We start from the raw sequence: 11,817 nt of genomic DNA, 5'->3' as shown, positions 1-11,817 counted from the left end.
GACATGACCGTAATAATATACTCTCCGATGGAACTCTTTCCGGGTCGCCGTTCCCTGGGCCGACCCGTGCCGGTATAGTTCCTGGAGAAAAAAACAAGAGAGAAAAAGAATGGTGGGAATGGACTGGCTGACATGGGGGTGAAACCCAGTGGAGTGAGCGACATAAGATGGCCAGTGCATACAGGTTAGCACCTACCCTGACCCCTAACCCTAAAGCCCCAACCCTAAAGCCCTAACCCCAACCCTAACCCCTAACCGCCTAACCCTAAACCCTAACCATAAACCCTAACCGCTAACCCAACCAGCTTCTTATTCGTGCTGCATCACATCACACATGCACACACACCTCTGTGTTTATTATTATTATCATCATCACACACACACCTGGGAATCCTGGGAAGCCTCCTTGTGCTCCTCCTCCTGCCTGGCTTCCTGCTCCTACACACACACACACACACACACACACACACACACACACTGTGTTAACAGTACTCGATCAGATCCAGTGTAAAGGCACTACACCACTCTGTCTCACCCTCTGTGCTTTCTCATGCTCCTCCCTCGCGTTCTTCACTCGCTCCTGCCGCTCTCTGATCTCGCTCTCCTCTCATATTTACACAGGTGCACCTGGATCTTGTTGGCCTGTGAAGGAACATACACACACGGGACACTTAGTCAGTGAGATACCAAATGCAGACAGACAAAAAGTGGGATATATGGGATATATGGGAGCGAGAAGTTAAAACCTTAAAGCCTCAGAGATGACTATTAAAATTTTTTATGTACATCATCCACATTACACCCACCCCCACTTCAAAAGTGTTTGAAAGTGATGATCATGCACACGCACACACTCGCAGGTGAGTACACCCCTAAGTGAAAATGTCCAAATTGGGCCCAATTAGCCATTTTCCCTCCCCGGTGTCATGTGACTTGTTAGTGCTACAAGGTCTCAGGTGTGAACGGGGAGCAGGTGTGTTAAATTTGGTGTCATCGCTTTCACACTCCCTCATACTGGTCACTGGAAGTTGAACATGGCACCTCATGGCAAAGAACTCTCTGAGGATCTGAAAAAAAGAGTTGTTGCTCTACATAAAGATGGCCTAGGCTACAAGAAGATTGCCAAGACCCTGACACTGAGCTGCAGCACGGTGGCCAAGACCATACAGCGGTTTAACAGGACAGGTTCCACTCAGAACAGGCCTCGCCATGGTCCACCAAAGAAGTTGAGTGCACGTGCTCAGCGTCATATCCAGAGGTTGTCTTTGGGAAATAGACGTACGAGTGCTGCCAGCATTGCTGCAGAGGTTGAAGGGGTGGGGGATCAGCCTGTCAGTGCTCAGACCATACGCCACACACCGCATCAAATTGGTCTGCATGGCTGTCGTCCCAGAAGGAAGCCTCTTCTAAAGATGATGCACAAGAAAGCCCGCAGACAGATTGCTGAAGACAAGCAGACTAAGGACATGGATTACTGGAACCATGATAAACTTATTTGGTTCAGATGGTTCAATTCAATTTTATTTGTATAGCGCTTTTTACAATAGACATTGTCTCAAAGCAGCTTTACAGAAATATCAACATGGTATACAGATATTAAAGGTGTGAATTTATCCCAACTGAGCAAGCCACTGAGTGGCGACGGTGGCAAGGAAAAACTCCCTAAGATGTTTTAAGAGGAAGAAACCTTAAGAGGAACCCGACTCAGAAGGGAACCCATCCTCATCTGGGTAACAACAGTTAGTGTGAAAAAGTTCATTATGGATTTATATGAAGTCTGTATGGCCTTAGGAGCAGCCGTAGTCCCAGCAATCTGGAATTAGAGAAGATTTGAGCTCCATCCAGAGGCAGAAAGGATCTGGATCTCTGGTATCTCCATAAATTCGTGTGGGGCTCAGCGAAAGGAGAGAGGGAGAAAAAAAGATTATTATGACTGCGAAGTAGTAGAACAGAATCTAGTCAGGGTAGGCTTGAGTAAACAAATACATTTTAAGCCTAGGTGTCAAGTGTGTTTGGCTGCATCCAGGTGAGGAGTACAAAGACAAGTGTGTCTTGCCTACAGTCAACCATGGTGGTGGGAGTGTCATGGTCTGGGGCTGCATGAGTGCTGCCGGCACTGGGGAGCTACAGCTCATTGAGGGAACCATGAATGCAAACGTACTGTGACATACTGAAGCAGAGAATGATCCCCTCCCTTCAGTGACTGGGCCACAGGGCAGTATTCCAGCATGATAACGACCCCAAACACACCTCCAAGATGACCACTGCCTTGCTAAAGAAGCTGAGGATGAAGGTGATGGACTAAACCCTATTGAGCATCTGTGGGGCATCCTCAAACGGAAGGTGGAGGAGCACAAGGTCTCTAACATCCACCAGCTTCATGATTTGGTCATGGAGGAGTGGAAGAGGACTCCAGTGGAACCTGTGAAGCTCTGGTGACTCCATGCCCAAGAGGGTTAAGGCAGTGCTGGAAAATAATGGTGGTCACAAAATATTGACACTTTGGGCCCAATTTGGACATTTTCACTTAGGGGTGTACTCACACTTGTTGCCAGCGGTTTAGACATTAATGGCTGTGTGTTGAGTTATTTTGAAGGGACAGCAAATTTACACTGTTACACAAGCTGTACACTCACTACTTTACATTGTAGCAAAGTGTCATCTCTTCAGTGTTGTCACATGAAAAGATATAATCAAATATTTACAACAACGTGAGGGGTGCACTTTTGTGAGATACTGTGTGTAATTTTTATTTTATATATATATATATATATATATACACATACACATACACACACACACACACACACACATATATATAAATATATATAAAAAACAAAACACACTTTTTCCCCCCCGGACTACTGAAATCATGACCAGACTGAATAACTGATATTCAGAGTATCTCTACACTCACCTTGGTCTTGGTGTATTTCTCCAATAGTCTTCTCACACACTGTCTGGTGATGCAGGCTGAGCTGACTGGATGATCCCAAAGCTGACACACTCTCTGGGCCAGGCACTGAAACAAAATCATCAGTCAGTCTTGTAAACACCTTGATTTAAAAGTACAGACCATTTGACCTCCATCAAAAGACTGATTTGTAAGGGGGTATCGTCCTGTGATTTCTTGTTGCACTTCATTGTTTGCAATAGAAACGGAAGATAGTGACTGGGGTTTGTTTGTTTGTTTTTTTTAAAATCTTATTAGATAAATAAATATGCACAGACACATATGCCACTTTGTGACAGTGAGTGATCTAGTTTGCATCTAGCTGATTTAGTTTGTATGTGAAAAAAGCAACACCTTTATTTTTTTCAAAAAGAAATGAAGGAAACTTGGAGACTGGCTGAACTACGATTGAGATAATCCTGATCTACATCTAGGACTGTAAACAGTTAGGCAAGCTGTTTATTTTGTGCAATCTACCCCTCTTTTATAATATTTCTATTTATACATGAACATGTATTTCATGTTTCTATTATAAATTCTCACAACATTTTAAATGGTAAAATACAGCAAAGTTAATGCGAAACCAGTCGCTGCTTTGTGATAGGCGACGAGACGACAGTACGCACACAGCTTCTGTAAGTGCCACAGCGATTATTTTGCTGCTTTCCACAGGTGCTGTGCCACTAGAAATATGTACACAATCCCAAAATACACCATGCACCGTTTGTGACTTGCTTAAAAATAAAAAAATAAAATAAGTGATGTCACTCTGAAAACTCTGCTCTGACATTTCTACACGTCTTTGCTTTGGAGCTTGCTGGCTAGCGTGCTAGCTAAGCACACGGCGGTAAACATTACCTCACAAAGTCTTTTCAGGACACTGAATTTCAGCTCTTCCTTGCCGTTGTTATCTAGATCTGCAAAAGAGAATGAAGAACGAGTTAATCAGAACTATAGCGAGGAGAAGGGATCCAAAGACAGTAAACACAAGCTTTTCTTTTGACATTAATAAAAAGTTTGCCTGCAACATATCCTGCTCCTTAATGGCACTGCTTTGATATGATGCTGATTTGTGCATATGCATATCCTAATGGTCTTCTCTAATGGTCTGTGAGATCAAAGCAGAATATAACTCCTAATTTATAACTTTTTAAGTGTATACTTTCAAACACTGTGCTTTCTCCCAGTACCAGAAATTTTCGATATCAAGAGGACCTTATGAATTTTATTTTTTTTATTTAAGTCTTATTCACAGTGACTTAGTATCTTCCGTGTTTACAATGAAGTAGAAGAGTAACTGGTTTTCCTTTTTTGTGAGGAAAACAAAATGGTCTCAGATTAAGGCGGAGATTCACAGTGAAAAAACAGTACTCTTTGCCAAAACTTCCATAATCATTCATATATGTTTTGGGTGTGCATGTGTAGTAGTAACCATCACCTGTCATAAGGCGTGACACAAAAGGCTCAGTGAGGTGTAGAAAGCCATGGTCCACATACAGCCAGAAAGTGTTGAGGTAGACAGCGTACACCCAGCACACTCAAAAGTGTACAATAACCTAAATATTTTCACACCATATCACATACAAGCATGTGTCTACGATATATACATATTAACAGGCATCACCTTTGTCTAAAATTGGGAGTGTGAGGACTGAAAGAGGAGGTTGCTCTCACCAGGTGGGAGAGGAAACAGAGTCCTTCAGCTGCTTTCAGAATCCGACACATCGTATGACACATTGTCCACTCGTCCGAGCTGCCCTGCTGTTTACTAGAGCACACAAAACAACGGTAATCGTTCATCTCAGACTAACTTCTGACTAACCGCACTACTGTTACTGGAAACTAGAGCCAAAAAAAAAAAACATGGGGTCCTGGACCGTCTGTCTTATTTTCTGTAACAGTGTGTGTAAATAATGAAAATAAAACAATAGGTTTGACTGTCACCATTACAAAGTGAATAGTTAGATAGGTGAGTGTTAAACACATTTAGTGATGTGTTTAAACAGGTAGCTGAACCCTTTATGAATGAGGAGCTGAAAAAGTTTAAAAGTTGCCCTTTGATTTTGATATTTAAGTTAGTCTTTGTCCCCCTTTCCGATTCTCATCCACTTGCTAGTTGCTATCAGAAAACAGCCGGGCTAACGCCTGCTTCCTCTGAGACATGTGCAACTCTCTTACCACAGATCTTTTCAATCTGCTGCTGATTATACAACATTACATCCTTCCCACCCAGACAGCTGGGCCAATTACACTCTTTTTAGGCTCCTGACTATCCTGCAGTTCATTTACTACATTATGGCAGTCTGCAGCTTTGACAACCCTAATAGAACATAAACAGCATCACTTAATGCTCTTTATACTGTACATCACCACTCACAGGCAAAGTACAGAGCGACCCAAGTTCAGCTTCATCCACAGAGTCTCCAATATGTGTCTGAGCAGCTCCAGCTACACACAAAAACACACACACAAAAGGTTTCTTCATGACACAGCAACATAAAGTGGGGCCCAAAAGTCTGAGACCACATCTGTCATTTTTAAAATTTAAAAGTGGAAACAAACAGAAGGTTTTAGAATTTTTTTAAATATTTAAAGCAAAGAATGTCAAATGTTCAATATCGTGGATATTTAATACTCAAGAGTCCAGGCCAGGTCGAGTGCATACCGTCATTAAAGCAAAAAGGGAACGTACTAAATACTACGAAACTCAAATTCATGGAAATATTTTGAAGATTCTACTTTTCACTCAATTTGGTGTGAATAATATAATTTGTAATGAAAACTGTTGTATTAGAAAGTAATGCAAAATAGAAGCATTTTCAGTAGTGCTCTCAGACCCCACTGTATTATAATGTACATGAAGGGTCTGCATCATCCATGCCTCCAATGTGGACATGTAACAGACAAAGCCCCTGTTGTGGGCTTCATAATCTTCTTCCTCCTCCCTCTTATTACTATTATTTTATTCAAAAAGTTCACAAACTGATGTAGAGCCAAAAACTCAGCACAAATGTAGATCCTGTATGGGATTAGGCATTTGTGCTTTTGGGAAAGAATGGAATAGGGATACATTTAAAATTTTGAATCCTGAATATATTTTTTTTTAAATATATATTTAGTTCAGATATACTGAATACAATTAAAACCACATTGCTCCACCGAAAAAAAAACCCTAGCAAAAGGCTGGATTATGATAGCAAACAATTAACACCCCAGCAACCGGCTGAGTTTCCTTAGCAATCAACAAACTACAACCTAATAACTGCCTGGGATCATATTGAAACCTCCTAGAAACACCATAGCAACCAACTTGGTTAGCATAGCAATGACCTAGCAACAACCTAGCAACCAACTGGAATATGAGAGCAACCCCCTAGCAACCAACTGGGTTAGCACAACAATCTCCTAGCAACACTCTAGCAACCACGTTGAATATGCTAGTAACCACCTAGCAACAACCTAGCAACCACCTGGGTTAGTTTAGCAACCAACTTGAATATGGTAGCAACATTTTTATATTTTAACGTAGATTTTAGCCTTTTAATCTTTACACACTTTAAACTGTTAATTTTTTTTATTTTTATTTTTTTACAATTTTTCAAGTCAATGACAGCAAAAAACTGTACAATAGTTCAATTATTAAGAATTATCTGACTTGGAAACGAACTAAGTGAATGAATCCGCTGCAGAGGGTCCAGCAGGTAAGAGTCGATTCAGCGATGCAGGTTCGGCGGTAGAGTCCCTTCTTACACAGGCGTAGTTACCGCGCTACTTAGCACAGTTCTCCACAGTCCTTGTCCCTTCATTTCCACAGTGAAAACTGCGGCTAGCGGTTACAGCTGTCCGCCTCTCACGACGACATTAGCGTAAACGTCCACGGGTTACAGTTTATACTTAGACCTTTTCAAGCTAATGCAAGACAACAAACGCAGATAACCTAGCTGCACTTCACTTAAACCTACGGTTCACAAAGTTACCGAACTGCTAATTGCACACGACTCTTCGCTGAACAAAATGATATTTGCGCCACTACTGTAGCAGTACTTTAATCTACAAACATCACCTCACCGTTAAAACTCCATTTTCTTTTCCCGCTCTGCTCCCGCGTGTCATTCCCTCCAAGTCCACTTCACCGCTCCTCCCTTTTCTCCACTCCCCAACAGAGGTGATCTCTGATTGGCTACGAGTGTAATTAACCAGGAAACGTATTGGCTTAGACACCTGCGTGAAGTTGCTCCCCAACACAAAACGTCAGCAAAATAGTCTCAATCGTTTGTGCTGGTTTGTGCTGCTTCGGTTCAGGAGATATTAAAAGAATATCCAAAGGTCATTCTGGGGTCACCTAGCCCCCCATGTTCCAAATTAACCCGAAATAGTCTCAATCGTTTGTGCTGCTTTGTGCTGATAAAAGTTTCGTTTGTGCTGCTTTCGTTTTTAAAATATTAGGCATTTAATTATGGTGCGGTGACGTCACCAGCCCCACACATGCTCCGAGTTCACTCCAAATAGGCTTGTTTGTGCTTCGTTTGTGCTGCTTCGGATTTGGAGGTATTAAAAGAATATTTATAGGTCATTCTGGGGTCACCCCCATGCTCCAAGTTCATTCAAAATCGTCTCAATCGTTTGTGCTGCTTCCGTTTATAATATATTAGGCATTAAGTTCTATGAGATGACGTCACCAGCCCCACACATGCTCCAAATTAACCCGAAATAGTCTCAATCGTTTGTGCCGACTGTCTTTTTTTATTTTAACAATACAGTTGAAGTAACAAGGTAAAATCCAAACGACAAATCACATTAAATAGTCGCATTCACGTAACTGTTACCTATCCACTGTGCGTTTTCAACTCTTAAGAGACACAGGGATCACATGATGTGTGAAATGTAACACGAACTCCAAGATAAGTGTTTTTACTTGTTTCTGTATATATTGTTATGAGAATAACAGTCGTAATATTAACATTGTCATAAATAAATACACACACCATAATCTGTTTGCTGTAGCTGTGTTTATACATACATAGGCCAAGTGTGTGTGTGTGTGTATGTGTGTATATATATATATATATATATATATATATATATATATATATATATATGTATGTATATGTATGTGTGTGTGTGTGTGTGTGTGGAAATTTAATGACTTAAATGACTCAATAAATTAAGATTTAAGCCAAAATGATTTTACTTGTGAAATTTAATTACTGTGAACTATCAAACATCATTTGATGCAAATAATGGACCTTTAAAAACTTCAACTTAAAAACACTTAGAACAAAAATACTTGAATTTGTGAAAGTATTTAAATTTAAACAATGCATTCAGTCTTTTGTGTATAACACAGCATGTGGGCATATTTAGTTTTTTTCTGACATTCCTGTCACTCCACTTCTCAGGTCATCATACATCTCCCAGACACATGGAGACCTCCTGCAGTAGGCCGCATAATGTCCAAGAGCATCCTGGGTTAAGCCTCCTCTGAAAGCAATGACTGCCCTTAAAGTAAATCTCTCTTCTTGGAGCATCAGATTGGAGGGAAATTCACACAAAGAAAATTCTGTGGAGGTGCTTCCCAGGTCAGTGTCAATCCACAGAAGTTCTCCCAGACTGTAACTGTGAGAAACTTTCCCTGCACAGAGCACTTTTCCTGAGGTAGAGTCTGTCTTGAATGCAGAGGGACACTGTGACGGACTTTGGATTGGCCTGAGGCAGGGGGACTCTGGAAGGTTAAGGCCTTCTTCCACCGCGGTCTGAAGATGTGCCATGCCAGAAGCCTGCAGTACAGCAACAGAAGTACAAGCAAATGGAATTTTCCTTGTGACTTCTGTGCTGAGACTGCAATACTGTGAGGAGCACTGTTGTGTGAAGGAAACACATGCGCGTTGTGTCATTGACTTTTCAATGATGGTGGAGATGTGGCACTGTGCATCGATTTGGAGAGCACCAGACTTCAATCGGACAGCTTTAAATATTCCACTCAGCAGCTCTGCCCTCTGTATGTAGACCTGTGCATTCAGACCCTTTGTGCTGATTGTTTTCACTAGCTGGAGGAGGTTGTTTGAGTCCTCACTGCAAACAATATTTCCAAAAGTTACACTATCGCAGAAAGCACAGCATAAGCGTTGACAAAAAGCATCAAATGCACACGTGTTCAGCACAGAGAGTCTTGATTTCCTGAGTTTAACAGGCTGTTGATTATTTCCATTTTTCAATAGTTCCACTTTCACTCTTTTCCCCCTCACAGATGGATCTGCATGGAGCCATTCAAGACAAGGAGAGAGGTATGACTTCCTTTTCCTCTTTTTGGGTGGAAAAGCTAGGCCTCTCCAGTTTTCAACTGCGTCTTCATCTGTTAGATGGATGTTTGTGACAGTGTCAGACTTCCCAGAACAGGAATCATCCATTTCTGCTTTTCTGTCTACACTGCAAGTTGTGGTGGGCAGTGGATTTTGCTCTTGTGATGATCACTGTTAAAACAACTGCATCTTCTTCACCTTTTTGTTTTGCAAAAAAAATTCACACATTGCCCTCAACAAAGGACAAATGTCGGGCAATGAATCGATCCACCCGAATAGGCAAGTTTTCATGCTTGAAGAGCCCACGTTTGATGTTTTTGAACTCTGCTTCAACATTGGCTGAACTTGCGGTGATGTTGGTGCTTCAGAAGTGAAGGATCATTACCCCTGTCCAGAGTGGTAAGTAACTTGCAAGCCAGATTATATTGGGAATAATCTCAGGGAGGAAGTGCATATTATCATGATCACCATTAACCATGGCAAGTGACCTGCTCTCCTCACATATGTCTGTCACCCACTGCTGTAGGTCTGTCTGTGTTTGGTCAAATGGATGCACTTCGTCCAGGTCCTCACCCTCTACATCTGGAATGATTACACACTCTTCTGCAATTTGGGCTTTCAGGTATTTCTTTATCTTTCTGATATAAGGGGGGCTCCAGAGCTATCATTGCCCTCTGCTTCGCTGAGAGCCACAACAGTAATACTGTGTAGTAGCTCTCTTGCATTGTCCATGGATTGTGACTTGAGAAGCTGTGCCATTGACCTCACAAAGAAATCTTTAATACGATTTGATTTTTTTCTACAAGCAGTCCCACTGGCAGATCATCTTGATGCAGTGTGCAACATCAACCCGAACAAAACAAGGTGGCACTTTTGCTGACACTTTACCGAGTAAGACACCACAACACTCATTGATGTAGGTCTTCAGATCAGGATGAGGAGTAAAAGCCTTGACCAGAGCTCCAAGCAAAGCCAGAGAAAAGTCACTCACAACCTCTTTTGGAATTGGTGCACCTGCACGTATCCATTCTGTCAGCCAATGTGTTATTGCATTAACATCGTGTCCCTCTGACAGCATTTGCACCACTGGGACACTTGAACTCTCATCCCCTGCCAGAACACCTGATATAAGAAGATAAGGCCAGACATGCCATTTGGTCTGTGTAGTTTCCTCACCACTGAGCCCGTTGCATCAAAACTCACAGTGGGGTTAGTAGACTTATTTGATAATGACTTGTACATAAACATTTGTGTTTGACTCCAGTAGTGACAGAAGAACTTGTCCAGTCCAATGTCTTTAATGCTACCACTGTGAGGTGCACTATATTTTAACATCTGCAGTGACGAAATAGGATCCTTGTCACCTAATTCTAAGTCATTTCTCTCTTGCTTTGCTTTGCGCAGGGTGGCCAAATTAGGAAGATGGCTTGGCTCAGGATCTCCAAAATCCATCAGTTTTGTTGCCTCTGATGCCCTCCATACATGGGGTTCCATTCTACCCTCACACAGTTCTTTGGCTATCTGCACACACAAGTTACCATATATCGGACGCTTCGAACATCCAGTGTGGAGGGAGTCATCGGTGTTTTTAATTCAACAATTGAGCACCATTGGGCTGTTCATTTCAGGCTCTCTGTCACATTTTATGTGAATGTGGCCATGACATTCCTTACAAATGCCTCTGATTTCTAGGAATTTCTCTGTTACTGATGGATAGACCTTGGCCTTTTTAAAGACAAATGTGCAGGGGCTTCTCGCTTCTTCCCGAATGTGATGATTTATCACATGTGTCCAGATGCCAGGCTTCAAACTTGTGTATTCCCTTTTTTGTGTTTTAGAGAACTTGTTTTTATATTTAACTGTTTCGGGCATGAATTCAATCCAATTCTGAAATGGAACTTGAAGATCAAAAGTCCAGCAATCTTTTGGTCTTGGGGAAAGGGACCTGGCTCAAAATCAGTGTCATCACTACTGCCACTTGTTTGATGATCACTTTTATAAATAAACCCTAAAGCAGTCCAGATGTTGTGTCTGTTCAATTTAACAAACGTGTATAGAGCCTTTGCAGTGACCTTGTTTTCTAGCTGCTCACTAAGCTCTGTCCAGATGCTCTGATTAGGAGTAGCTATGTTGCCATTTTGGACGATGGCCTCTTTTGATGAACAGAGGACTGTGAAAATGGAATCCCTGTCGACCGCTGCTTTCTTGGGCATCTGGCATAAACAAAACATAATTACCCACTGAAATAATCCTGATGCAAAAAATGTCATACACTGTAAACTTGTTTTCATGTATTACTGTATTTGCCAGAATACAAGGAAAATATAGTAATAATATATAAGGATATTATATCTTATATTAGGACCAATATGGTAATGTGGACCCTTAGATGCACAACGTATTCAAAAAACTAACATGGGTACCATGTGCAGCTGTAATTAGCATTTCATATCTCCATTAGCCATACTAGTATTAACAATGAGTTTTCTGTTCAAGAAACATTGACAATCTTAGCTCTTTGAATGTTGTACCATTATGATTAAAGTTAACTAATAATATTCTAAC

At 41.4% G+C, this 11,817-nt stretch overlaps 1 long non-coding RNA gene across 4 annotated transcripts; it reads left to right on the top strand.

Annotated features, from left to right (window-relative positions):
- The first annotated feature begins 6,415 nt into the window (after positions 1-6,415).
- LOC128623661 (uncharacterized) lies at positions 6,416-11,576 on the top strand. 4 transcript variants are annotated; one of them, XR_008388624.1, is made up of 6 exons: positions 6,416-6,654; positions 8,353-8,532; positions 9,201-9,651; positions 9,779-9,874; positions 10,062-10,461; positions 10,657-11,576. It is a non-coding gene; the product is annotated as an uncharacterized LOC128623661 (long non-coding RNA). The 4 variants fall into 4 exon arrangements; XR_008388625.1 differs by having other exon boundaries at positions 8,353-8,951; XR_008388623.1 differs by having other exon boundaries at positions 8,353-9,651.
- The last annotated feature ends 241 nt before the right edge of the window (positions 11,577-11,817 follow it).

The sequence above is a fragment of the Ictalurus furcatus genome, chromosome 19 (genome assembly GCF_023375685.1).
Source record: "Ictalurus furcatus strain D&B chromosome 19, Billie_1.0, whole genome shotgun sequence".
NCBI lineage: Eukaryota > Metazoa > Chordata > Actinopteri > Siluriformes > Ictaluridae > Ictalurus > Ictalurus furcatus.
The sequence above is the reverse complement of the archived record's forward strand: the minus strand, read 5'-3'. Positions and strand labels throughout refer to the sequence as shown.